The sequence below is a fragment of the Tenrec ecaudatus genome, chromosome 9 (genome assembly GCF_050624435.1).
Source record: "Tenrec ecaudatus isolate mTenEca1 chromosome 9, mTenEca1.hap1, whole genome shotgun sequence".
NCBI classification, from domain to species: Eukaryota; Metazoa; Chordata; class Mammalia; order Afrosoricida; family Tenrecidae; genus Tenrec; species Tenrec ecaudatus.
In genome coordinates, this window is record NC_134538.1 from 38799850 (window position 1) to 38822728 (window position 22879).

General features: G+C 47.7%; 1 pseudogene; it reads left to right on the forward strand.

Moving 5' to 3' along the window:
* Positions 1 to 20106: 20106 nt before the first annotated feature.
* LOC142457233 (DNA-binding protein RFX5 pseudogene) lies at positions 20107 to 21928 on the forward strand (annotated as a pseudogene).
* The last annotated feature ends 951 nt before the right edge of the window (positions 21929 to 22879 follow it).

Genomic DNA, 22879 nt, shown 5'->3' on the forward strand with positions numbered 1-22879 from the left:
AGCATAAAGTTTCCCTTCTCTGTTTTTAGTCAAGCCAAGTCAAGCCAATCAGAATCTGCAAGGCTCAATGTGGATATTGGTTGTTTGGCTTACTGGACTTACCTTTTCCTTTGTTGCTGAGCTGGGGTCACCATCTAATGATGACAAGACTAGGAAACCACATGGTGGAGAACAGACTTGAGACACTGGCACCTGGAGTCATCCTCTGACGCCCTGATCACACTGTGCCTGAACCTTATCGCTGCTGTTCTTCATGTCTCACCGAGTGGGTGGCACCCTCCCCTCGGGGAGGCACTGGAATGGTGGAGGGGCCTGCAAAGGCAGACGCTGACGCTGGATCCTGAATTATGGTTATTATGAAAGTTTTCCTTGCCAAGGAGCACTGAGTAATTTTTTTCCCCCTGAAAAGGGATCGGTAAGCCAAAATAAGTTTGGGAATCTATGAGCTAGATGAACCAATCAATCCACTTTTGGCTTCAACCAGTCTGAGTTAGGTTCTCTGTAACTCACAAACCAGAGAGGCCGCACTGGTTCTCTCTTGTCCACCTCACATCCATCTACTTCTGCACTAATGAGCCCACGGCAGGGTCACAGCTCCCCTGCTGTTGATCTAAATACCGCGCTCTGCTCTTACTCTGCAGGATGAGAACTGCACACGCTTCAGTGAAAGTCAAGAAACTCTTTTCCAGCAGTCTGAGCTCCCGCCTCCTCGGTCCCTCCAAACAGGCGCGTCCCAGATGTTCCCAGCAGACCCGCAAACTGGCATCTGGCTTCCATGCGGGGCACCAGAGCAGTTCTCTTGCAGGGAAGGCAGCCTGCTTCAGGCAGGACCAAGGGGACAGGACATTCTGTGTCCCAATGTGTTGACCGAACTGACCGCGTTCACCCCTGCCAGCATGTCTCCGGAGGTCAAGAGCGTGCATGCCATGTTTGGAAGCCTAGCACACCTGGCAAGTAAGGCAAGGGAGAGAGGAGGTTAAAACAAGGGCTCAGGTGTCAGCCAGGGCTGGATTCAAATCTTCATGTCAATCTCTAGGCAGAAAGTCGTATCGCCAGGGCAAGTGACCGAGCCCCCAAGGCCAAAGTTAACCCATCTGCAAAGTGGAGATAGCAGTATCGACCTGACAGAGCATTTGGGGGTACTGAATTAAATAATATACAATGTGTATGGACTGGAGTAATCATCTAATACATGGGAGGAATAATGATAGCGATAATTATTATCATTATTGCAGCCATAAAGGGAAATGAAGTCCTGATGTAGGCCGCAACTTGGATAAGCCCTGAGCACAGCATGCTGAGAGAAATAAGTCAATAACAACGCCATCAATACTATATGATCTCACTTATATGACATAAGCAGACAGGTAGGAGCCAAAAATTATGAAAGGTTACCAGGGGCTGTGCGGAGGAGGGAAGAAGGAGTTTCTTCTTGAGGGCAATACATTTATGTCTATGGTGATGGAATATTGAGGAAACGGTTGTCAGAGGCGGTGGTTAAACTACAAAACCTGCCCATTGGCATGGGGTCGGTTCTGACTCACAGCGACCCTACAGGACAGAGCAGACCTGGCCCTGTGGGTTTCCAAGGTTACAAACCTTTACAGGAGAGGAAAGGCTCACCTGTCTCCTGTGACAGTAGTGGTACAAGAGAAACAATGTAATCACGTCATGGGCTCGGACATGTGGACATTGTGTTGTTGAACATTTTGGTGCATGGTTTTCATTCCAGTAAAAAAGAGGTAAAAATCGTCACAATCATTATTCAATCTCTCTTACCCAGGCGGCCCTGGTAACTGGGAAGGGTTTAAAAACTAGAGTTGAGAGAAGCTCGCTGCAATCAGACTTTCCAAATCAGGCGCATGGTATGAAGAGCTCACTGCCATTGAGTCGATTCTGACCCCCGGTGGCCCTATGGGACAGGGCGACCTGCCCCCGTGGCGTTCTGAGACTGTCCCTCTTTACAGGAGTAGAAAGCCTCGTCTTTCTTCCGGAGCATGGGCTTAGGGTCAGGTAAACTTGCATTCCAATCTGACTCTCTCTTTTATGAGCTTTTAGCAGTGAATAAGCCACAAGGGCGACCTTTCTGAGCCTCCATTGCCTCGGCTGTAAAATGGGCAAAATAAAACCTATCTTTGAGACTTGTGAGCAGGTAACCAGCTAAGGCCTGACCCCTGGGAATGGCAGGTACATCGCTGGCGTGACTGCGGGCGGGTCATGCAAGTGGCGGCCATGATTATGTAAGCCCAGGAATGAGGCTGTCATTCTCTTTATCTCCCATGCGTTCACGTGTTCCTGAGACAAGGGATAGAATGTATGTGGAGAAAAGAGGAAGAGGAAGCCAAAAAGAGGAAGAGTGAGAAAAAGCCGGTGCTCCCGGGGAAGAGCTCTGTGGGCGAGGCTGTCTTCCTGGAGGACTTTCTGTGTGGACTGCTTGCTGCAGGCTGGGAGCCGGCCCCGCGACAGGAGGCCACTGGGAACTGGCATGCCTTTTATTTGGGCCAAGTTCCTTGACCCCGGATGTGGCTTCCCTGAGCCGTCCGTCTGAGCTGTAAAATGAGACTGTTCCAATGTGCCTCTTTCACGGGATGGTCATGCAGGTTAAATGAACGTGGATGCACCTTAAAAATTCCCTTCCAGCCCCATCAGGCTATAACAGTCCACGGGGTGAGTCCTTCCATTTCACAGTGTACGTCCAACATGTGAAACTCTCTGCTTCGGCCTGTGCAGATGGATAGGGCTGCGGCCCAGAATTTCGTGTGCCCAGTGTTCCCTGAGTGGGAGGGCACGTGAGTTGGCACTGGCACAAGACACACCTGAGCATGACTTTCAGGTGGGAGACCTTGGGCAGGTCACTTAGGATACTCTGGAATCTCCCTTTGTTCATGGGCACTCGAGGGTTGTCGTGAGGCCTAAATGAGCAATGGGCTTCATTTTAAGGCACTCGGGGTCATGCCTGGCGTGTTCTTACGTCTCCATGAGCTTTATTTTACCACTGAAAGAGGAGAAACAAATCAGAAACCCAGGGATCTGCAAGAGCACACCCTACCAGCTGTCATCAAGTTGGTTCTGGCGCATGGTGGCCCATGCGTGTTGGAGTGAACTGCTCTCTGTGTTTTTCGACGGCTGAGGTTTTGGAAGTAGATCATGTTTTCATCTAAGGCGTCTCTGGGTAGACTTGAACCTCCAGCCTTCCAGGAAGCAGCCAAGTGTTTAGTCATTTACACTACCCTGTTACTCACCCCTGAGTCTAACCCGAGTTCTAGAAATGCACCCTTGACCGTCCAAGAGACAGTCTGATTTTCAAATGAACTGCTCTCCTTTCATTTAACAATAATTGATTGGCCCGGAAGGGCCGAGTGTGGACTCTGATGGTTGGAAGACATTTGAGGTAGCTGTGGCCCCAGGAGACGTGGGCTCTGAGAGATGCCAGGGAGGCCAAGTGGGCAGTGCTCCAAGGGGTTTGGACACCCACAGCTCAGTGTATGGCTCCATTGGGTCTTCTGGAGCTGCCGCTGGGGCCCTTCTTTGACTAATCGTTTGGTAGCAATATCACTATCTTCAAAGTGAACCGTCCACACTGGATACAAAATCTTTAAGTCATCACCCTCTATGTCCAACTTCTAGATCTGACTTCTGGAATTCTTCATTCCTCAGGAGCACCTTCCAGCATAACCCACGGGTGCCCCAGTGCTCTGCTTTATTGGCCTTGTTGAGGGTTGGGGTGGGGGACTGGAAACTCATGTTGAGCATCAAAAGACAAGAGTCCTTGAGAAGCCAGTCTTGATGGGGTGGGGTCTCGGGGACCAGAGGCTCCTGGGACAGTGGGCTCTGTCCTCTGTAAAGTCTCCTGTTGTGATACTACAGGGCTGTAATTAAATGGCCGAAGCTCTGAAAAAACTTCCTATCGTGCTAATCCAAAATGAAAGTTGCCTGGCCCTGGTGCCCAGAGCCTGCAGACATACATGTTACTAGTCTGGAGGCTCCAGCAGAGAGCACGCACAGTAAAGGGAGGTACCCCACTGACATCAAGTACGCACAGACTCAGCCTTCCATAGTGAGAGGGCGCATCCTTCCCCCCCCAGGCTCCACTCAGCCAGGAAGAGCAGGTCCAAGACCTGCTGCCCGGGGTATGAGACATTCAAACGGGAAGTCTAGGAGGGCTGGAGGTGGCGGGGCTGGAGAATCTGCTTCAAGAATGGCTTCTTTCTTTCTTTTTAAATCATTTTACTGGGGGCTAGTACAGCTCTTATCACAATCCATACATCCATACATCATGTCAAACACATTGTACATATGTTGCTGTCATCATTTTCAAAACATTTGCTTTCTACTTGAGCCCTTGGTATCAGCTCCTCATTTTTTCCCTTTCTTCCTTCCACCACCCTCCCTTGATAATTTATAAATTATTTTTTTCATGTCTTATACCGATGTCTCCCTTCACCCACTTCTCTTTTGTCCATCTCCAAGGGAGGGGGTTATATGTAGATCATTGTGATCAGTTCCTCCTTTCTCCCCCCACCTTCCCTTTACCCTCCTGGTACTGCTACTCTCATTATTGGTCCCGAGGGGGTTATCTGTCCTGGATTCCCTGCATTTCTGGATCTTATCTGTGCCAGTGTACGTGCTCTGATCTAGCCGGATTTGTAAGGTAGAATTGGGATCATGATAGTGGGTGGGAAGGAAGCATTAAAGAACTAGAGGAAAGTTGTATGTTTCCTTGGTGCTATACTGCACCCTGACTGGCTCATCTCTTCCTTGGGACCCTTCTCTAGGGGGTTGTCCAATTAGCTACAGATGGGCTTTGAGTCTCCATTCTGCACTCTCCCTCATTCACATTAATATGATTTTTTGTTCTGGCTGTTTGATGTCTGATACCTTATCCCATCGACACCTCATGATCACACAGGCTGGTGTCCTTCTTCCGTGTGGACTTTGTAGCTTCTCAGCTAGATGGTTGCTTGTTTACCTTCAAGTATTTAAGACCCCGGACACTATATCTTTTGATAGTCAGGCACCATCAGCTTTCTTCACCACATTTGCCTGTGCACCCATTTTGTCTTCAGTGATTGTTTGGGAAGGTGAGCGTCACGGAATGCCAGGTTATTAGAACAAAGTGTTCTAGGATTGAGGGAGTACTTCAGTAGTGGCCCAATGTCCATCTGCTACCTTACTACTTAACATATAAATATATGTACATAGATCTATTTCTCCATCGTCATATATAAATATATTTACACATGTACATGCCTATATTTGAACCTCTATAAGTGGTCTTTGCCTCCTAGCTCTTTCCTCTGTTTCCTTCACTGTCCTCTTGTAGAGATGGCATCTTTCAACTCCCAACTTGTACGTCTATTTGTCCCTGCTTTTGCCCAGAGCATGGAGTCATTGGCGGCACAGAGGTAGAATTCTCGCTGTCTTGGAGGCGGGGGCGGGGGGCCGGGGGGGCGGTGGTGGAGATCTGGTTTGATTCCCAGCGAATGCACTTCAAGGGCAGCCACCCTGCTCCAGTAAGTGGACGCTTGCTTGCTCGCTTTCATGATTCTGAGCAACTTTCTGCTGAGCTTCTAGACCAACACAGACTAGGAAGAAAGGCCTGGAGATCTATGTTGGAAAATCAGCCATGAAGAACCCTGTGGATCACAAGGGTACAACTACAACTGATCATGGGGATCTCGCAGGACCAGGAAACAGTTTCATTCAGCTGTGTGTGGAATGGCCTTCCGTGGTGGTAGGAGGACGGTGAGGGGACTGGACAGCAGCCAGTCACAGCAGAGCCGGGCATGGAGCTCAGCCATACCTCTCCTGCTCGCTGCTGCACATCCACCCACTGAAAACAGCACTGACTCTCCCGTCCTATCAAACGTCTTCTTTTCTAATAGCTTACTGTGCTTTAGGTGAGAGTTTACATAGCAATGGGTTTTCTAATCCATGCTCCATACACACATTGTTCCCTGACATAGGATGCAATTCCTGTAATGTGTCAACACTCCCCCCATTTCCTTCCTCTCTCTATCAGGTTTTTTCTGTCCCTCCTTGTCTTCTCATTTTTGATTTGGGGCAAATGCTACCCTTTTTGTCCCAGTTGATCGATCAAAGAAGCACAGTATTCGTGGGTATTGTAGTTTATTTTACAGTCCTGTCTATTATCTGGCTGAAAGGGGTCTTGGCCTGTCCCACTTCAGCTCAAGAAGCTGTAGTCACTTCCCAAGGTATGGCATCAGACCCTCTGCCTGGGTCTAGGTCTCATGATCTTCCCCGCCTCCTCCAATCTGCATTCGCTCTACATGCGTGCTTGCTTTGCCGCTCTAGTCCCCTCACCTCCTGCCACCACTTCTCGGTAGGAGGAACCTGGTGGCACAATGGTGAGGCACTCAGTTTCTAACCCAAAGATGAGCAGTTCAAATCCATCGGCTGCTCAGTAAGAGAAAGCTAGGCAGTTCGCTTCTGTAAAGATCAAAAAGACAAAAGCAAAACTCCCAACACGCTGCTCATGCATCACATCCCACTGCAGAGATTCCTGCTTTGGAAGCTCTATAAGACAGTTCTACTTGATCTTATAGGGTTGCTAGGAGTCGGAATTGCTCATAAAAATTAGCAATATTTTCATTCTATCTTTGTTTTTGTTCTCTTCTATTAAATGGCACTCCAACCCCAAGCCCAAACTCCTTGCTGGTGGAGTCCCTTCACACAGAGAGGTGGTGAGTTTGAACTTCTGACCAGGGCTCCTTAAAATGATGCTCCTGACTCTGCTCAACTCAACTCCCTGCCATCAAGTCAGTTCTGACGCACCACAGCCTACAGAACAGGGTGGAATTGTCCTTGTGGATTTCCAAGGCCTCGTCTTTCTCCCATGGAGCAACTGGTGGGTTTGAACTGCTGGCCTTGCTGTTAGCAGCCCAACATTTAACCCACCACACCAGCCAGGGATCCTTTAAAATGGCACAAAATGTGCCTATGGCATGAGTTGCTTTTCGTGAGGATTCAATGAGAACAATGCATGTGTCACAGTGCCGGCCCTTATACTTTATATCCAACGATATAAGATTGCATATCATTTGCCTACTTGACAAATAGCACATTTTTCAGACAGCTCAACATTGTTCGTTGTGCCCTTTTAATTTTTTTGGATGGCACCTTTTGTGTTTGCTGGTTGCTTGTTCTTTAGTTGGCACCGTTCTGCTTGGCCTTGGCCCTGTGCCACCATGCACGGTGGTGAGCGAAGTGGTAAGGGCTGTGCCAGGGCCACTGAGTAGCAGTTCCAGGAGACCGCATTGGCTCAACAGGAGTTTTCTAACCAGGAGCGAGCTGCCTCCACCCGAAGAGCTCCCTGTTCCTGGAAAGAATTCTACTCCAGGCCAACTATCACCTGGGGAGCACCTAGCACAGTTTCAGCACTGTCCCCTGTGGGAAGAATTATTTTTTTCCTTCCTTTGAACATTTGGATGATGGTTTTATAGAGAACAGTAGTTTCTTATGCAATGATTCACATGCATTTTGCTTCGAGACCTTAGCTGTAAGCCACTCAATGTAACAGCTTCTTCTACATTCCTCCCTGGGCTCCCTGTCTCCACGTCCCCATCTGTCTGCCCCCTGCTGCCTCCTGAACTTGGCTTTTGGGAAAATGCTGCCTTTTCGGTGTACTCTGGTTGGTAGTTCTGAGGGCATGTTCCTCATGGGGGCTCACTTTATTTTTATTATTTTTAAACAGCTTTATTGGCACTTCATCCACGTATACAGTCCAGCAGTTCAATTGTGTCCAGAAGAGTTGTACAGTCATCACCACAATCAATCTTCTTCCTTGTACTCATTGCTATTAGTGTTGTTGTTATTATTATTATTTTTAATTTTGATGAAAATATACGGAACAAAACATCCTGTAGTTCAATAGCTTCTACATGTATCATTCAATGCCATTGATTATACTCTTCATGTAGTGTAACAATTATTGATATCATCTTCCAAATTATTCTCCCACCATTAACAAACTCAGCCCCCAAGCCAACACTCTTCCTCCTAATATCTGTCAACTTTAGTTTCTTTTAATTTTTTAGTAGCTTTCGTGGTATAAAATTCACATATCACGCACTTTCATAGTTAAGTCACTTTCAAAAAGAGTTGTTTATGCATCATTACAGTTAGTTCTAGTGCTTTCTTTCCCCTCCTGCATCGATTGTTTGCTCCTCAACTTCCCTCATCCTCCCTATCCCATCTCCCCCCCCCCCCATGCCTTATCGACCATTGCATCCGTTACTGTGTCCAGTAACTCCTTCTGCACTTCATGAACTGGGAAACCTAGCAAAACATACAAAGCAAAACCAACACGAAACAGGAGAAAAGAATAATAACATAAGGATAAAGATAAAAATAAAGGATAAGAGAGAAAAGACCACAAACAATATTCTTAAAAACCAGAGAAGACCTTTCTGTTGTGGAACAAGTGGTAAATATTTAAGCCTAAAGCCAATTCAGGTTGGGACAAGAGGAAGGCCAATTGACCAAGTATCCTATTATACCCTGGTTCAGTCCTCCATAATCAAGTTTACAATAGTCTCTGTCTGCCTGATGGTACAGCTAAAGTTTGACTCCTTCGTCTGTGGCTCGAGGGGATCTGCCAGTGGCCTAATCTGACCAGATACTCTGGAGACGGGTCTTGGGCTCCCACTGTCCTCCAGAGCCTTCTACAAATTGGGTGCTCACAATTTAAGCTCTGATACTTTTCCCTGTATCATGTTTGGATTTTGTTATTGTCATCTTTGGATCCCACAGGCTGATGTGCTTCTTCAATACGGACTTAGTTGATACCTAGATGGCTGCTTGTTTGTTTGGTTTTTGTTTTTTTTCAGGGTTTTAAAGCAAGCTCTGGCTAGTTTTGTTTATTTCTGGTTTGTTTTAAAATTAAACCATTTATTTTTATTTTAATAAATCATTTTATTGGGGACTCTGATAGCAATCCATGCATCAATTGTATCAAGTACATTTGTACATATGTTGCCATCATCATTTCCAAAACATTTTCTTTCTACTTGAGCCCTTGGTATCAGCTCCTCTTTTTTATCCCTCCCTCCCCCACCCTACCACCCTCATGAACCCTTGATAATTTATAAATCAATTTTCTTATCATATTTTACACCATCTGCTGTCTCCCTTCACCCACATTTGTTTTTCTCCTCCTGAAGGGTGGCAGTTGGGGTTTTAAGATGACCATTGGGATCAGTTCCCCTTTTCTCCTCCTCCTCCTGCCTCACCTTCCCCTACCCTCATGGTATCACTACTCTCATGATTGGTCCTGAGGGGTTGTATGTCCTGCATTCTGTGTGTCGAGAGCTCTTATCTGTATCAGTGCACAGGCTCCAGTTTAACCGGATTTGTAAGGTAGAACTGGGGTCATGATGGAGGTGTGTGGGTGAGGGGGAAGGAAGCATTAAATAACTAGAGGAAAGTTGTGTGTTTCATCGGTGCTATATTGCACCCTGGCTGGCTCGTCCCTTCCTTGCGACCCTTCTGTGAAGGGATGTCCAATTGTGTACAGATGGGCTTTGGGTCTCCACTCTGATGCCTGATACCTCTGGCCAGTTTTATTGGGAGAAAAGAGGGCAGGATTTCTTTTCGCCCTCAGCTCTGGCACGTTCTCACGTGATCAGCACCCCCGGGTCGACCATGGCCGTGTGCACGCTCTGCAGGACTTGTCGCCCATGTTACGGCCACTGCAGTGACGGCCACCGGTGTGGGCCGACGTGGTGCAGTACTCGATTTCGGGTTTCCTCTAGGCTGGGCGGTCATTGGCCACAATGACCAGTTTCACTCTGCCCTGCCCGACCATCTTCAGCGTCTGCTTGTGGCCCAGCATGTATTTCCCATTTTTCACGAGTTGAAGCCCGGAGTTGATGGACTCCAGCGACTTTTCTGTCTTCTTTGCTGCCCCATCTTCCAGTCTTAGGTGTGGGGTTCCCCAGCCAAGAGCAGCCGTCCAGATGGCCGAGAAGGGAGAAACAGCTGATGGCAGCTTGAATACAAGCCCTTCAGACCGCACACACTATCGCAATTGTTAGCTGGCCGCCAGCGCTTTCTTCCCACACTGTGCTGGAGCAGCCTTCTCTTCCGTGATCGCTTCGTGATGGCCAGGATCGAGTAGGACCTTGTTACCAGAAATCACTGTGCCTGGATTGGGCATAGAATTCAGTGGGTGCCCAGAATCCATCTGTTTGTCCACGGGTTACAGACCACTCTGGTTTACTTTGGTGGTTACAGATGACTCTGGTTTACTTATGACAAAAACCAAGAAGAAGAAGAAAAACAACAAGAAAACAACCCTCCCCCCAACTAAAAATAAAACAAACAGAACAGAAAAACATCACTCCCCTGGGGCACAGGGCGATTTCATTGATAACATCAATAATTCATCTAATGGCTTATAACGGTAAGGTACTCCTGATAGGAAGAGTTTATTGAGTATATTTCAGCTGCGAGCTGCAGTCCTTGAGTTGCTGCTTTGTGCAGATTGATTTCTTAATTGATGGAGCTCTGTTTACATTGAGCATGGGGGTTAGTGCTAGGGGAAATTTCCTGTAACATTCTTTACATTAACATTCTTTTACCTATTAGATTAATACCTATCGTATTAATGCAAGGGGAGCATTGATGTATTACATATATGGTGACTCTGGGTCTCCGTTCATTGGATACCCACTAAGCCAGGGGCCCCACCCAAGGTCCAATGACAACCATTTCCACAGTCTTGTCATGAGCACGCTTTGTTTCCTCTCCCAACAGGGAAATTCAGTCCTAAATCTAAGGGTACGGGTAGTTTTGAGGTAGGGCCCAGTCCATTCAGTTGAGCTTCCACATGGAGTCCTTCTGGTGTGGCCCTTGGGGCATGCCATGCTCCCTGTAAGGCCAGCGTCTAAGGTCATTATCGTGCTTAGTCCATGGTGTGGTTCACTGAGGGCTGGGGGAAAGCGTGTTCAAAGGGTCTACCCAGGAACAGAGAACTGGGTTTTTTCTCCCCTTAGCTTTCCTACAATTGCTATGTAGCACCCCTTCCCGACGTGAGGTTCCTCCTCCCCATTTACCACCATACCCACCATCAGAAACGTGTTTCCTCTGAAATACTGATGCTCCCCTCCCCTGGTGATTTTCCAGTGAGATTCTCCTCTAATTCCTATTGGGGGAGGGGGGACGGGGCACCTTTATAGGTCTGTCTGTTCTTTGACTAAAAGGGTATCTCTAGGTGTGGGTTCAGTTCCAGGTCTGAGAGGTTTTTAGGAGCCATAGGTGCTACCAGATTGGTAAACCCGGTCTTTTTTAATGATTCTGAATTTTACCCAGCATTTTTTACCCACTCTGTCCAGGGCCTTCTGTGTGATCCTGATAAAGGTGGTTATTGGGTAGCTGGGCACCATCTAGTCCCTCTGGTCTCCGTCTGGTGGAGGCTGTGGCTCCTGTAGTCCATTAATCTTTTGGACCAATTCAAGGACCAGCTTCCTTGAATCTTTGACTTTCTTCACTGTTCTTGGCTCCAGACAGGATCCAAGAGGGCTGGATCTTAGAGGGCTGCGTGCCAGCTTTTAAGACCCCAGAAGTTATTCACCAAAGCAGGATATAGAACATCACTTTATGTGGATCAATATATTCCCTGAGACAATGGTTTAAAACCCTCAAGTGCTGTGACTCAGTCCCTCATGGTGATTATATCTAACAAGTTTGCATAATTTTATGCCCTGTATGCTAAACTGTTTACCTGGACATATTTGCAGCACATACATATACATATGTAGAAATATTATATGCGAGCCATATCACATTGGCTATACTCTCATACATAATTTGAATGAATTAATATTCATTAATTAATGTTCTCTATTTTATTCCTTTGGGTTCTAATATCCATTGAAATGGCTACACAGAAATTCACAGACAAAATTCATGACTGAAGGGTTTATTAAGGAAATTAACAAGTTGTAAGGCAGGAAGAAATGCTCAGGGTGGTTGTTTCCCAGAACATGTTACATGTTACAAAGTTTCAGGTTTGCTAATAAATGTCCAAAGGCGTACACCACTCTGCTCTCAGCCTTAACCAGAAGGCATTCAGCTCAAGTTCTGGAGGTCAGCAAACCCAGCTCCCTGAATGAAGTGCCTACAGGCACCCTACTCCAATAAGCCTCACCCAGAAGACCCTCAGCTCCACTTCCACGAGTCAGCAAATCCAACTTCCCCAATTAAGCACCGAGGGGCACCCCACTCTGCGAGCCAGCCTCCTGCGCAAAAACATTCGTCTGTGGATGGGGAAGTCCATCATTCTATTCCATGCTCTGCCTCCTGGTTCTGCTGGTGCTCCTCTGAAGGTACAGCTGTCACCTGGATCCAAAGGTTCACTGTGCAGGAACCTCGGGTCCAGAGGACTTGCTCCCCTCTGGTTCTTGTTGATAATGAGATCCCTCTCCTGCTTCTCAGAGGGCTCATTTTATACACAGCAGGATTCCACTCCAGGGAACCTTTACCCAATTACTCACAGATGAATCCTCTGAGTCTCTTCCTCCACCCTATTACCAGACCCGTGCAGGGAAAGGTCGTTTGGTGGAGTTAGAGACTTTAGTTAGAAGAGCCATATTAAATAATTCACTGCCCCTGCACCATTGCAGACCCGCTCAGCGTACATCTCCTTACCTACATATCCATTTATAACATGCTGATTATTACTGCTATGGAATGACTGGGCAGGAAATAGTTTCCTCTTGTTACATTTTACTCGTGTATACCTCCCACTGGCTTCCTTTGCCTTGGCCATGCTATGCTGACCTGCCGCTCCCAGTGTTTTGCCTTCTCCTGCGCCAGAGTTAATCCAAATCTGCTCTCTAGTTAATGACTTTCCCTCCATCCCCCCGTGACGCTCGGAGAATATTTCTTTCTCCATGGAGACTTTTTCTTGCCTCTTTATAGTAGTGTTCTCACACAATGTCTGTCCTTTTGTGATTGAAGGATGACGGGATGTCGTCTCAGGTACTTTGGCCATGTTGTCAGGAGAGAACAGTCGCTGGAGAAGGACATCATGTTGGGTAAAGTGGAGGGCAGCGAAGAAGAGGAAGGTCCTCGAGACGATTGGCACAGTGGCTGCAACAACAGGTCAAGCCTAGAACGACTGGGACGATGGCCCAGACGGAGCAGTGTTTTGTTCTGTGGTGTACTGGGTCGCTATGAGTCAGAAGCAACTCAATGGCACTCAGTGTGTTAGTCTGAGAAACTAAAGAAACAAATCCAGAGACACCCATGTGTATGAGAAAGAGCTTTATATAGAAGGGTAATTGTATATTAAGAAAACATCCCAGCCCAGTCCAAATCAAGTCCACAAGTCCAATATTAGACCATATGTCCAATACCAGTCTATAAATTCCTCTTCAGACTCATGCAACACGTGCAATAACACTGAATGCAGGAAGATCACAGGCCAGGGGGTGGAAAGTCTTGTGGATCCAGTGGCAGTGGAAGCAGCACAGCACTGCCGTGGGTCTACACATGACTCCTCCAGCCCCAGGGCTCTGGCTCCATAGCATAGCTCCATGTGGCTTGTCAGCAGGAAGACAAAGCAGAGAGAGATAGTCCGTCTGACCTCTAGTGAGCTATTTATCTCCAAATGAGCCTCCAAATGAGCTGTGACTTGATTGACACCCTTTTAATATCATCAGGTTGACACCAGATTATGTAACTATCAAAGGCACCTACCAACAACAACAACAATTTCACTCAGTAGCATGTCCTCCAGGTTCATTCTCCCTCCCCCGCCCCAGGTGCATTCTTGTGAGCCGTTTTGTGGCTCCATCGCTATCCTATATGTCAGAAGAATTTCTATCCTCCAGGAGAAGCTAGCCAACAGAGCCTCTAGAGTTTCTTCCTGCTTCATGATGTCATGGGCACAAGGATACTGCCTGCCGCCTGCCACGCAGAGTGTGGTCCTGGGACCTGCAGCATCAGCACCAGCTGGGCGCTGGTGAGAAAGGCAGAGCCTCAGACATCACCCTAGGACTATGGGAGGAGAACCTGCATCGCCACAATTTCTGGTGATTCATTGCACGTTGCCGTGTGAGAGGCATTGCTCTTATCATCCCCCAATAACCTCCTCTCTTCTCACCAGTAACTCCTGTTCTAGACTGACAAGAGCTAGATGTTTAAGGGCTTAGTTGGAGTGTATAAAAAACAAACAAACAAACAAACAAACAAACCCCACAGCCCTCAAGTCAATTCTGACTCACAGTGACTCTAAACAGGTTTCTGAGGCTGTAAATCTTCCCAGGAGCTGACAGCCTCATCCGTCTCCCTCAGAGCAGTTGGTGGGCTTGAACTGCCAACCTTGTAGTTAACAGCCCAATGCTTACCCAACAGTGCCACTCAGGAACTTTTTGGAAGTTATGAACTTAGGGAAGAGTATTGATCTAAAATTAATGGAATAAAAATCAATACAAAAATAAAACAAAAAATGAACACAAAGAAAAGGAAAAACAAAAAAGGTAACTAAAATTGTGATCACAAATGATTCAGGATTCGAATAAAGCTGGCTGAGGGCTCTAGGTCATTCCTGGACATTGCTCAGACTCAAGGGCCATCTGTGGGTTGGGGCCTGGGTGAGGAAAGGGTCCACGAGGGCTCAGGGCCAGTCTCAGAGTGCCCTTCTGTGCCCACAGAGCGTAGTCCCTCCAACAAAATAAGTCTCCCTGGCTGGCCGGGGCTTCCTGGGAGCTTGCTGCAGGCTGAAGGGAGCTCACTGGGATGAGGAGTCTCTTTTTGTGGGAGGGCAGAGGGAGGCCTACGTGAGCTCTGGCAGGCTCGAATTCTGAGTCACAGTGCTGCAGCGTGGAGGGCGGGATGCCAGTCAGTCACATCGTCAGTAGGCATTTGTGCATGGAATCAAACATCATCAGGTTAATCTGTGCGGTGATGAATTGGGGTGGGAGCCATGCGAGAATCACGTGGTAAGGGTGCTCCCCCGGGCTGGGCTGCAGCCTGATCTGAGAATACCGAGGCACGGAGCTGAAGGCCTCTGCAGGGTCCAGAGGCAGATGATGGGAGGTTATGGATTGTCTCCCCTCTGTCAGGCTCTTGCAGGGGTGGGCATATGGCACCCCTGCCCCCTGTCCTTCAAGGAGCTGTTGGTCCGGCGGCGGGACGGGACGGGGGTGTGTGTGCTGGATAAATGCCTACATGGCTCTGAAATAAGGCGGTGGTCCCCAGAAAGCGTGGCTCGGTGTGCCTGGTGGCTTCACACTGTCACCAGAGTAAGTGTGTCTCCGTCTCAGGGAGCCTCCTGAAGAAGTCCTGCTCCCGAAAGGATGCTTCTGAACTTGACCAGGGCCTCCCACAGACAAGGCCTGGACAAGATCTCACCACTTGCCTGCTTTCCAGTGGCTTCTTTTAAACATTCGTTCCAGCTATTGGCTTTTCAGAGTAGAACTTTTGTAAGTTTCCAGCGGATTTCCTCATTCTCACTTGTATTATTCCCAATTGTTTTTCATTTTTACAAAAATTAGAAGATATTTTTTCCTTATTAAATAGTCTCATTTTAAGTCTTATCCTTTCAAGTCTTTTAAGCTTTCTGGCTTCCTTGTGCACATCTTTTTTAATGATCTGGTGTTTTTGTGTTGGTTCCCTGTAATTTCAAAATTCTATTTTTCTGACTAGAAAAGTGTAAGGAATTTTCAATATGACATGTTTGGAAAATAGAAGAAAGAAGAAAATTAAAAGAGTCCTTTCAGTACCCTTGAGAGTCATAGAGGCATCTAGGATAGAGTAGAAAGGCTTCTGAAGCCATCATCTTCACAGAATCAAATCACATCCTTCTCCCATGGAGCAGCAAGGGGATTTGAACCTCCAACCTTTCCATTAAGCTGAGTGCATAATCAGGGCCCCACAAGTGAGAATCAGCTCAATGGCACAGCACCCAGGTTACCTACTGCTGCTATTTCATTACGTTCTCCTCAACCATTTTCTTTTTTAATTTATAAATACTTGTATGCATCTCTTTAACCCTTTTATCTACAAAAGGTGGGCTGCAAATATTTTACTGTGATTTGGTATTTATTGAAAATATTTTGGGGGTTATTTTGTCACTGTAAAACTAGCATATGCTTGCTGTGAAAATGTCTAACAATACTGACAGGATTACAGCAAGCAGGGAGTCCTTCTCCCTCCCAGAGCCACCTGGTTGGTAACAGCTGGGGGCTGGAGGCTGCTCAAAGGTGCTTTGGAATAAAGGCCTGGTGATTGACTTCTGAGAAGCCAGCTGCTGAAATCCCCACAGGCGCAATCCTAAGCTGATCACCATCGGGTGTCAGGAGTGACACCAACCCAATGGCAGCTGGCTCACCCCCCACCCCTGTCCCTGCTAAGATCCCAACCCAGAGGTAACCACTGTGTATACATCCTTCTAGACTTTCTAAATGTATTTCCCTAAATATTGTAACCAGTGGTTCTACCAGACTCACGATTTGCAACTTGCCTTTCTCTTTCACAAGGCACCATGAGCTTTTCTGAGGTTAAGCCCTGAGTGGGGTCGAGGTGGACTTTTGAAAGGACAACAGCCAGGGTGAGGCTATGGCCCCACACCTGGCACCCAGGAAGGGGAACTTGCCAGTCATGCAGAAAGATCCCAAAAGAAACTGCTTGTGTGGACCAGAGGCAAAGAGGATTAAAACCCTGTTTCAGGATTGCCTGGGCAAATGCCTGATACCAGAGCCACCTAGATTTGAGAACCAGCACAAAATGTGTGCTCTGGTGCCTCCCTCCTCTGCTTTATTTCCCTACAAGTACTGCAGGGTGTGGTTTCAGCCAGCAGTGCCAGGTGACGGCAGGCGGGGGTGTTCCCATGTGACTTTCCAGAATCCTGGTGCCCTCTCAGGAGAAGCTAGGAGAGCCAGTCTGTTCAGGTTGGAGATCTACCAGGAAGGATATTTTGTTGTGGTGATGGTTGTTTCATTTAAAGTCTCTTGGATGCCATTGCAATGATGATCACAACTAACCTTTACATAATTACAACGAACATGCACAGTTCTGAATATATGCTTTATGTATACCAACTGATTTAATTTCTCCAACAACCTGGGAAGACAGACAGGATTGTAATCTGATTTTAACTTAGTAGGATCGTACAGATAAGAAAACGATCGGAAATCGGGCAGTCCACATTTAAGCCCTGCTCTTCACATAAGTGCTACAGGTAGAGAAACGACCTGGATATCAGGACTGAACCATTGGATTTGAAGGCTGACAACCATAGTCCTGAGGGACATCCAGGTCAACTGGCAGCATCTTGTGCCTAATGGAAGGACATGCTCAGCATATGGGGTAGTTACATTATCTGTTGTCAATTTGAGACTTGAGTGAAGGGGTGGCGTTTAGTCTGTCAATCAGATCGCAGCTTGATGACCTCATTCAGAGGTGCTCAGGAGATAAATAGCTCGCTGGAGGCGGGACACACACACACACACACACTCCCTGTGCCAAGACATTACTGAGGATGAGCCTCATGGAGCTACACTGGTGCAGTCAGAAATCAGAGAGCTGGAGAAGTCATGTGGAGACCCACACCAGTGCTGGGATGCTTCTACTACCACTGGATCCACAAGACTTTCCATCCACTGGCCTGTGATCATCCTGTATTTGGTGTCATTGCATGTGTTGCAGGAATCTGAAGAGGACTTTAGAGAGTGGTATCTGACAAATAGGCTAATGTCAGACTTATGGACTTGATCTGGACTGAGCTAGGCTGTTTTCCCAATACTCAATTGCTCTTGTATATGAAGTTCTTTCCTATACACATATGAGTCTCTATGAATTTGTTTCTCTAGTCTATCCAGACTAACACACACTGGCTTGATTGCTTTGGAGGTCTGAAGAATGGCACCATGTCTCATCACCAGTAATGACCTTGCAGAAAGTCTGGGTCAATTCGGAGCTGTTCTTTCAAAGCTCAGCATGTTTCCATTCAGCACTCTTTTTCCTGGTCAGTTTCAGGACCCAAGGCACAAATTTGCCAGCGACCCTTCTCATTCTTAAATCTTCCTTTACAATTCACTGATAAAATCCAGATAACTTCCTCATCTCTTCAATGGTCTTGGAGCACAAGTACCTGAATTTTGTCAACATTTTTGTCTCTTTGGAATGTTGACAGATATCTAGAATGATGTTTATCATCAACTGATATTTTACCTTTTATGAAATGAGAAAACCACTGTACACTTGAGTTTTCCCATAGCACTGTCCTTGTAAGCTGTGTTCAACATCATAACAGTTTCTGCAGCATTTTTCCCAAGCAGGAAACAAACTTTCACAGCTGCACTGTTCTCTTAAATCAGCCACCCCATAAAACAAAGTTAGAGTGAAACTTCTTTTATGAAAAATTCGCTGTGACCAGAGAGAACCTTCCCAGGAGACACCACTGGGTACACTAACTCAGAGCGAGTTGCTTGATGCTCGCATAAAGGGGAAAATGCATACCACCAAAGCTCTGCCCTATGGAGCCTTTTCCCAGTTTTTTTTGGGGGGTACCCGCTCATATTAACAGCATGGCTGCAGCAATGGACTCAAGTGTAGAGACAATGGTGAGGATGGAGCGGGCCTGGGCAGTGTCTTGTTCTGTTGTGCTCTAGTGGTAGGACCGACTTGGTGGTACATAACAACGATAGATCCTAAAGATAATGTTTTACATCCTAGTCTGCTAAATAGCATCTAGGGTCTGAAAAACTTGCAAGTGGGCATCTAAGAAGCAACTGTTGGTCTCTTCCTGCCTGGAGAATAGGAGTCCTGTGTTAGACAGGGTTCTCTAGAGAAACAAAACCTAAATTCTAATAATTATATATATATTAATACAGATAGATATATAACGTAAGGAATAAGCAGTTAATTAAATTATAAAGCAGTACAAATGGCTCAGTGCAACTCACTCCGTGAGAGAGTTGTGAGACACTGGCAGTCCTTCAAGTCTTGAGGGCCGCCAGGTAGTCCTCTATAGAGCAATTTAGGCTATCTGGGCACAGGCAGCAAACAGCAAGGCAGGGCACAAACAGTCAGCCAGATGTAAATTCCAATTGTGTAGTGAAGCAAGTCTTGAAGGAACCTCAAATTACAGCGACACAGTCCATGGGTTAGGTTTCCCACAGGTAGTGTGACTTGCAAATTGAGGCACAGAACAAGCAAGGCAGCCGCATACTGGTCCGGTGATCAAAGAGCAAACAACAAGAAAGGCGAGGCTCGCCAAACCATTTATCTCTCTGCCCTTCAATTAATCCCACACATGTTTATCAGCCAGTTTGGCACAAAAAACTAACTACCAAGAAAACCAAAGCCTCAAGGAAGCAATTAGTCCAAAGGAAGAATGGCCCATTAACAAAAAAAGGCTGTTCTAACCTGAGACCAGAAGAACTAGATGGTGCTCAGTTCCCACTACCAACCACTCTTAAAAATTTTATTCTTGTTTTGTTTATCTTTAATCATTTTATTAAGTGCTCATACAACTCTTATCACAATTCATACATACATCAATTGTGTAAAGCATATTTGTACATTCATTGCCCTCATCATTCTCAAAACATTTGCTCTCCACTTAAGCCACTGGCATCAGCGCCTCATTTTCCCCCCTCCCTCCCTGCTCCTCCCTCCCTCATGAACCTTTGATAATTTATAAATTATTATTTTGTCATATCATGCCCTGTCCGACATCTCCCTTCACCCACTTTTCTGTTGTCCATACCCCAGGGAAGAGGTCACATGTAGATTCTTGTAATCTGTTCCCCCTTTCCAACCCACTCTCCGTCTACCCTCCCAGTATGGCCACTCTCACCACTGGTACTGAAGGGATCATCCACCCTGGATTCCCTGTGTTTCCAGCTCCTATCTGTACCAGTGTACATCCTCTGGTCTAGCCAGACCAACCACTCTTAAGAATAGAAAATAATAGAATGGATTTTTGAAAAAAGCCAAAAGAAAAATATCAGACATTGCTCTGAAAGAGACTAGAGGAGATTCAGGAAAAAAGAAAATAAAGCAACGCACGAGCCGGCCGAGCCAGGACCGTGGGGCTGGGCTGGAGTGAAGGTGGCTACGAGCCCTCGTGCTGGGATGACAGAAGACGAACCTGATTCTAAGAGCCCGAAGGCTGGGGGGAGGGCTCCCCGAGGCCCCCCCCCCCAGGTAATGCGGAGGCGGGTGAGCCCACCACCCTTCTTCAGAGGCTCCAAGCTACCATTTCCAAGGCCTTGCGAACAAAGTGGAGGGGATTCTGCAAGATGTACAGAAATTCTCAGACAACGACAAGCTGTATCTCTACCTTCAGCTCCCCTCAGGGCCCAGCACTGGAGACAAAAGCTCAGAGGCCAGCACACTCAGCGACGAGGAGTATATGTATGCTTATAAGTGGATCCGCAACCACCTGGAAGAGCACACAGACACCTGTCTGCCAAAGCAAACTGTGCACGAGCCTCGCCTGTTGCAGCCCACTCAGCACAGCCAACTTTGGCAAAGCCATCAGAGAGATTTTCCCTGACATCAAGGCCCGGAGGCTGGGTGGCCAGGGCCAGTCCAAATATTGCTACAGTGGCATACGAAAAAAGCCCATGGTATGTATGCCACCCCTGCCCGGACTTGACCTGAAGGGCCCCGAGAGCCCAGAAATGGGCCCAGAAGTGACCCAGGCACCGCGGGATGAACTGGTAGATGCAGCCTGCGCCCTGACCTGTGACTGGCCAGAGCCAATCCTGAAACGGTCCTTCAGTTCCATCGTAGAGGTCGCCCGCTTCCTGCTTCAGCAGCACCTCATCTCTGCCAGATCCGCCCATGCGCATGTGCTCCAGGCCATGGGGCTTGCTGAAGAGGATGAACATGGCCCCCGAGAACGGTTATCGAAATCCAAGAGCGGTGTAGAGAACCTGGAGGGCGGAACCCGAAGAAATCAGAGGGACCAGCCCAGCCTTCCAAGGAATTGGAAGCCCAGGCTGGGCCTGGCCCCCTAGGGCGTGGAGAACGGGAGAAGAGTGTAGTCGAGGGCCCGGCCCCAGCAGCCAGTGACCCCCAAGCTAAGTCCCTGGTGGCTCGACTCCCTCTGCTCCTCCCCCGGACCTCTTGCTCACATATCCAGTCAATTCGAGTCTCTCCACCTATTCTGGCCCCAAGCTCTCTCAAGGCCCCTTAAAAGTGGCTACATTGCCTTTGCCCAGCAGGGCTGGGGTTCCTCAGGCGGCAGTGCCCATCATTAGCATGACCTTACCATCTGTCCCGCCTTTTCCTGGGACTGGTGAGCTCCACCTGTGGGTCTCCCTCAGCCTGAAGCATGGAGAACAGGGAGGTAGGCACAGCCAGCGACCCGGGACCCCATGACAAGGGCGTCAAGAGGACCGCTGAAGGACCTGTGAGGGAGGCCAGGGGGCAGGGCCTGCCAACAAAAGCAGCGAAGCAGGATGGAGAGGATGTAGGAGCTGATGCCAAAAGAAGGTGGGGGAGTCCTCGATAAAAATCAGGTGGAAGCGGGGGAAAGGAATTCTACCCCCGGAGAAGTCAGCAGCTGCCCCCGACTCTGCCCGGTCAAGGTTACCACTGGAGACATGGCGCTCTGGAGGGGCAAGCAACACCTCGGGAGGGTCGGAGGGGACAGGGCTAAAGGGTGAGGCCGAGAGGGGGACAGTGCTTGCCCAGGGTCAGGAAGATGGCGCTATTCCCAAAGGAGTAAGGGGCTCTAGTTCTCGACATGCCAAAGAAGCAGGGGAGAAAATTATTGTCACCCCCAAAGTGAGTGTCATCAAGGGCAGTAGAAGCCCAAAAAGAGGCCCTTCCGTTGGGAAAGGGAGAGGCAGAGAGTGCCACACAGGATAGCAAAGGCTTCAAGGGGCATGTGCTTCCAAGTCCCTTACCCCATGACTGGAAGGACCCCAAAGCAACCCCCTCGTGAAAGGTGGGGAAGAGAATTTAAGTGTGTATACATACATATGTCAACTCTGCCTGCTTAGTAGAAGCCCCTTTGCACTTGCTTCTCATTTGACCCATTCTCTGTACAGCTGCTGAGTCACCTCGTCTTGCCTCTGACCCCGCCAGCTTGATACCTTTGCCTTCTATGTCACTAACAAAACTCTAGTGACCTTCTTACCTGGATCCCTGTGCTAATCTGTGGGAAGATAGGGCTAGGTAGGATAAGTATGATGGATGTAAAGCTTAGGAATCTTGGTTTTAAATCATAAAAAAACCCAACTCAAACTGGCTTAAGAATCAAAAGGCTTTATTGTCACAGATACCTGTAAACTTCAGAGGTTAGGGTTGGCTCCAGGTGAAGCTTGATCCAGGAGCTCAGTCTATGTCAAAGTACCTAATTTATTTTATTCTTTATGCTCCACTTTCTGTAGGATCACCTTAAAGCCGGCCACCTCGTGACTGCCAGCGCTCCTGGGGTTCCATGTGCCCTCGTTAAGTGGGGGTTCTTTGTGACGGGGCTCCCAGCATAAGCCCTTTAGATCCACTCTGCTCAGGTCAGCCTGAGATATACATCCATCCCTAACCAATCACTGTGGCCTGAGGACGATGCATGCTCATTTGCTTACTCTACACCATGGACTACACTGTGCTTTCTTTAAAAAGGCCAGTCTCTTCAGTCACCAGGCCTAAATGAAAACCGTAAGGGGGGAGTTGCAGAGGAGGATGCTGCTAAGAAAGACAAGTGATCAGCGAGACCTACTGCCTGTATCCATCATAGTCTTCCTCTTGATCGGGTCTCAGAAGGAACAAGAAGGGGGTCACTCCCCTTTAGGGACTCGCTCTCTAGGCTCCGTATGAAGAATGACAGTCCCTTGCTTCCATCTCTTCTCAGAGTGGAGCAGCTTCCCTTTCGTGTTTCTGAACTTCCCTTTTC